A 5964-nucleotide genomic window follows, 5' to 3' on the forward strand; every position below is an offset into this window, starting at 1 on the left:
TTGGCTTGTGGTTTTCATCTTCTTCACAACCAGGAGAAGTTCTTCTCCGGCAGATGTGTCTCCATGGAGAGGCATGTGAAAACTGCTCTGTCATTTTACAGATTGTCAGACTGACGCTCTGAGCAGAGGCAGGACCCAACTCTAGTCCCCCAGCAACCAAACAGCAAGAGGAGGACCAGAACCCACATCTCTTGACTCCTGGTCCAGCGCTGTCATCAGGACAGTGCCTATGACCCAGCAACGTGGCTGCACGTTCCTAGAATCGAGAATATTTCCCTATGGTGGGCACTTTGGAGCTCATCAAACTTCAGATCTGACCTGGGCATAAATTATCTCCACAAGAGCCCCAGGCCTGGCTCCCATACCCTCCGTAGCTGGAAACTCACTATTTGCAGTAGCAGCCCCTTTTATTGTGGGAATGGCTCCATTGTTCCGGCAGCTGTCCCCGCCCTGCCCCCCAGCTGAAATCTGCCTGTCTGCGGTTGCACCCAGCAGTCTTGAATCTGCTCCCCCATCTGCACCGGGCCTGCAGGTTTTGGAATATGCGGCATTCAGGAGTCTTATCCTAGAGTTGGCCGGCACTGGAAAACAACTTGTCTGATACCTCCATCTCCACCAGGCCCTCCTTTCTTATCCCTAATGGACATGAAGAAAAGAACAACACTGGGAACATATTTTAGCATTTGAATGATAACTGAGTCCAACTTTGCCAACCAGATTCAGAGAGGAGGAGACAGAGACTTAGGGAGAGAGAGAGAGCTGTAGAAGCCATCTGTTCCAACACCCCACACAGGAGAGGTCCCCCGAGAGGCAGGCAGTTGCCCAGATTCTTGAATTTGGGAGCAGGGCTGGAATTCCAAGATCAAGGCGCCGTCAGATTGGGCGTCCGGTGAGAACGCACTTCCTGGTTCAAAGATGGCTGTCTTCTGTCCATCCGCTCACGTGGTGCAAGGGGCGGGGGATCTCTCTGGAGACTCCTTTGTAAAGGGCACTGATCGCATTCATGAGCGCCCCACCCTAGAACCTAACCACCTCCCAGAGGCCCCAGCTGCTGATGCGGACATATGGGGGATTAGGTTTCAACATATGAATTGAGGAGGGGGGAGCACATACATTTAGTCTATGGAGCTGGGAAAGGGAGTTTTGGTGTTTTCAGCTTCTCCAGTGGGCACAGCGGAAGAGCACCCTGCCTCCCCGCCAAGCCTCGGAAGGTGGGAGGCTCCCCAGTTACTGGAAGGGATGTCAGAGGCTGGGCAGCCAGAAAAAAAGAGACGTGTCCACATCAACCTCATCTCTAATGTGGGGCTAATTAAACAAGAGCCCAGCCTACTCACCTGGCACTCGTGAATGTAGGTTGTCACCTGCCAGCCAGGGTGATGGTGTGAAACATGAATCCGTTCCTGCGTCTCCCGGCTTGAAGGTGGCCAGTGGTTTCCTCTGCACCTCAAGTCAATCCAAACTGTGGTAAAGCATGGGGCCAGATCCCTGCACTTCTCCCCCTCATCTCCTTCCCTGCATCCCCTCCATGCCACACGCTGGGCACACTGGCCTGCTGCCACCTCAGCTAGGTCCTGCCTCAGGCCCCTTGCATGGGCGGGCAACTCTTCCCAACTCTCGGTGGGTTTGGCGCCTTCAACTGTGAAGACCTCCACTGAAAAGCCAGCTCCTCAGTGTGGCCTCCTGTCCTCACAAGGTGAAGTTCTCCTTTGCCACCATCCCACTACTCCCCACCGCCACCCCAACCTCCTGGACACATGGTAAGCAGTTGTTAAGTGGGGCTGGCTCTGGCAGAAGGGTCTGTTTCCTGCCATGCCTCAAAAGGAGGAAATAATGGGGGCTATTTCGGGGGTATAGGTAGGGGATTGTGGTTTGGGTTTCCTGGGGAGCTGGCAGGAGAGAGGCAAGCTGTTTGTCAGTTGAGCAAAATATAGCAATGCCGATCTGACCCAGGGCATTAGGTTTTAGCCATCATCGGCAGCTGGGCGAGGAATCCCTTGGTCTTAAGCCAGTCCCTCCTTCCTTCCAAGAGAGGGATCCCTCAGCTGTTGGGCAAGTGAACAAGACCAGACCAGGAGAGGACCGTGCCTGGCTTAACACAAGGCCCGTGGAATCCAGGTCCCTTCAGAAACTCTTCCAAATGTGGATTTATTGTAAATATTTATTTCTTGCAATTATAAAGGGGGGGGCATCTTTAATAGAAGGCAGATGAAACAAAGCTGAGTCACTAGGATTAGAAGTGGGAAAGAGGGAATGAGGAGGAAGCAACTGCCAAAGTTGTTGAGAACAGGGGTGGAATTTGGCTCTGAGCTTCCTGGCAGCCAATGCAAAAAGGGAAACCCGATCAGTTATGGAGCTCTTCTTATTAGCAAAGGACATGCTTGCCAATTCCACGGGTGAAATGCAGTTGATTTTCAGGATTTGTGTTTTCCAGGCACTAAATCTTGAATGAAATCTCTCCCTTGAGGGTTTAAGAAGGATCATCAGTTGATGCCATGAACAGCATGTTTTATAGCAAATGTGGAAGTGAAATGCTAATGATCCAGGGGCTATTTAGTTCGTATCACTGGATGTATATTTTGCAGTATCATTATTAGTAGTAGGTCAGAAAGGCCTCAGATTAGCTTTTCTTTCCAAAGAGCTGAGCTTGATTCACTTAGAGCATCTCAGTGTCCTCCCACGGGCCTGGAGGTGACTCGGTTTGTTAGTACATTGTTTGCAGGGGGAGGTCATGAAGTACCTGACCTCACACCACAAAGTTCTGGTCACTTCCTTTTGTGTGATACCCCCAAGAGAGAAATTTGGGAAATAGTTTACCATTAGGTTGAAAAGCTGAATTATGGAAAAGGACAATGGATCAGAAGTGTCCAGGAGTGGAAGACATTGAGCTAGGGAGATCTGGGTTTGAAGCTTATCCTACCTCTAACTAGCTGTGTGGCCTTGGACAAATTTCGTAACCTCTCTGAGCACGGTTTCCCCGGCTGTAAAAACAATGATGATGATATCTGCCTTGGATTATTGAGTCGGATGGTAATGTCCTGAAAGTGTGTGCACTGTGTTCTACTCGCTTCCATCCCCTTCTCCCCCTTCCCTGCTGGTTTCAGGGAATTCAAGTGGAGCTCCCACCCCACCCCTACTTCCTCGTTTTGGGCCCAGCTCAGCCCACAGAGGGGCACTGAGGCACAGCCTGCCTTGTCTAGACCGCTTGTCTGTGGCAATTACCTTCAGACCCTGAAGCCACTTTGTCTACACTCGCCCAGAGCACCTGTGCCAACCCTTGGGTTGCCATGGGCTCCCTTGGAAGATGGTCCTAGCAACTCGCCTAGCTTTGTTTCAGATTCTTTCCTGTGCCTTGGTCTTGATTATGTGGCTGTGGGGCAACTTCTTGAGGGTAGAATGTGGGACCCCTGGTCCAAACTCTTCACGTCTTGCAGGAAGACACTGGAGCCCACAGAGAAAGAGTCCCATGCTCCAGGGTACACAGTGTGGGCAGGAGGTTACGCCTCAGACCTGGGTCTCTGACCCGTGCAGTGTCTCCCTGCTCTCCGAGGGTGACCCCTGAGGCACCTGCTCCCCAGTCTGCAGTGCCCGAGGACCCGGCCCCACTCCACAGATGCGGCCCTGGGACCCAGTGTTCCTGGCAAAGGGAAGGCAGACTGGGCCACACGGATGAGATTTAAATAGAAAACCAACACCACAAGATACAATTCCCTCTTGCCTCACTTACCAGCTCGTTCCCTTAGAAGACCTTTTTTTTGCTTTTTGGAGGCTGTGACCACACTCTCTCTTTATCCACTTGGCTTTCTGGCCTCATCTCCAGTTCCTCTGCCAACCCACTCTCCACTCCAGTCACAGCTGACCACATGCCAGGCACCCCGGGCACTTTATCACCTCTAGGTCTTTGCTTGCACTGTTGCCCTTCCTGAAATGCCACCTTACCGCTGGTGGGAATTCCAGACGCCCTTCCCCCTCGCCTCCCTGCCCCACAAGGCCCACTTCTGACATCCCTTCCTCGGTGGACCCTACTCCTTGAAGGGAACGAATGGCTCCTTCCTCAATGCTCTTCCCCTGCCTAAGCACTTGGACTCTGGTATAATGCTTAGGGCAGTTGGGTGTGCATTCATCACTGAATTATTTCCAGTTCGCTGTGAGTGCCTCCATCTTCCCACCAGGTGGAGACCTCCTAGAAGGATCCTGCTTAACTATCTTGGTACTCCCCTGTACCCAGTACTCTGCCTGGCGTGGAACAGATATGCACTCTGGGAACATTTGTTTGTATTGGATGTCATATAATTATGGCATTAGTTACTGTTACTTGAACATCTGCCGTGAGCAGCCTGGTGATGGGCCCTTGAAACACAGTCTCAGGGCCCCTCACACAGAGCTGGCCGCAGCTCTAGGGTTATTAGTATCCCTCGCTCTGCAGACGAGGGAACCAAGGCTCAGAGAGGGTAAGTCACTTACTCAAGATCATCCAGCTAGAAACAGACGTTGGATTCCAAGAAGCTGTGTTTTTGATGTCAAAGTTAAGGTGGAAAGATGATGTGGTACCTAAAGTTTTTTCACCCCCCCCCAACATTCAGACTCGAGAGCCCCAATCACATCATGGGCCCCGACCATGGACGCCCTTCTTGAGGCCGGGCTCGCAGCCAGCAACGAGATTGACTGGGAACTTCATTCCCTTGGGAGGCGGCCTCCCTAGGGTGGTACCCACCGGAGCCTTCCTGTGCCAGCTCTTGCAGGGCTCCAATCGATGGACATTTTGGGGAGCGGAGTGGGTCTCCCCTCACCGGGCAGCGCCCCACCTAGGCGCCTTCGTGGGACGGAATCCCTCCAAGCAACCTCCGGACTGGGTGGGGGAGGCGGCCCTTAGGGCTCGCGTTTTAGAGCCAACATAGCAACAGCCTCCCCGGGCAAGAGACCTTGCAGTTCCGCCACAAGCCTTGCAGACAAGGCCAAGAGAAAGGGGTTATTTTGGGAATGGTTGTCCTGGTTACGCCATCCCGCGGTGTCCTCTGCCCCATCGCCACCCCTCTGGCTTTGTGGGCGCCGAAGGAAGCCTTTCAGACTTTTCAACACTTTGTCTTTATGAAAATTCCGCCCCATCTTTTCCTGGCTACCTTACTCTCTGTGATATTGAATCCCATTCACAGATGGAGAAACTGAGGAACCGAGCAACCAAGGGAGGCTTCAACGTCTTTACCAAGTCAGCCAGGGACCCGCCTGCCCGATTCTCAGAATCTCAAAACCCCGGTAACGAATTTCGATTTGAAGAACATGTGCGGTGCCCGACTTAAAACCGCAGCCCCACAGAAACAGTTAACATTTCGAGCGCACCCCCAAGTCCCTTACCCTCAGCTTGCCGCGGGTCTCCTATGTTTTACAACTTTAGTTTTTATCTCCAAACTGCTGGGCATTCAAAGGGTTAAAAGGGACCAGGAGGGGGCCTGCTGCGCGTGGCGGGGTGCCTCGAAAGGGTTAAAATTATAAACGCATTAATCCCCCTTAACTATGTGGTTCAAAAGGGGCAGCAACGGGGCCAGGAGAGCCAGGGAGCCCCCCCAACGGAATGAGTTTTTAAAATTCTAGAACTTTTAATTCCGACAAAAAAAAAGTGTCCCAGTTCGAAAGTTCTTTTAACCTTTTCTTTTTTCATTTATTTTTTTTTTCTCGATTTCTCCGCGGGCTGGATTATAAAACTCGCCCTCTCCTTTTGGGTTCGAGGAGCTAGGTTCCCCCCTCCGGGCAGCGCGCGGGGCGGGGGCCGAGGGGGCCCCGGGGAGTTTTCTCCGGGGCCGGGTTGGGACGCGGCTGGTGAGTCCCGGCTCCGGCCCCTGAATTGGGGGGTCCGCGTCTGCCCCAAACGCCGCTTTCTTCCGTTTTCCATGTCATTTCCTGTACTAATAAGATGGTGGTCAAAGCAGGGGAGGAGAGCAGCAGCGAGTCGCCGCCGCCGCCGCCGCCGCC

This window comes from Ailuropoda melanoleuca, chromosome 16 (assembly GCF_002007445.2).
Source record: "Ailuropoda melanoleuca isolate Jingjing chromosome 16, ASM200744v2, whole genome shotgun sequence".
Taxonomy (NCBI): Eukaryota; Metazoa; Chordata; class Mammalia; order Carnivora; family Ursidae; genus Ailuropoda; species Ailuropoda melanoleuca.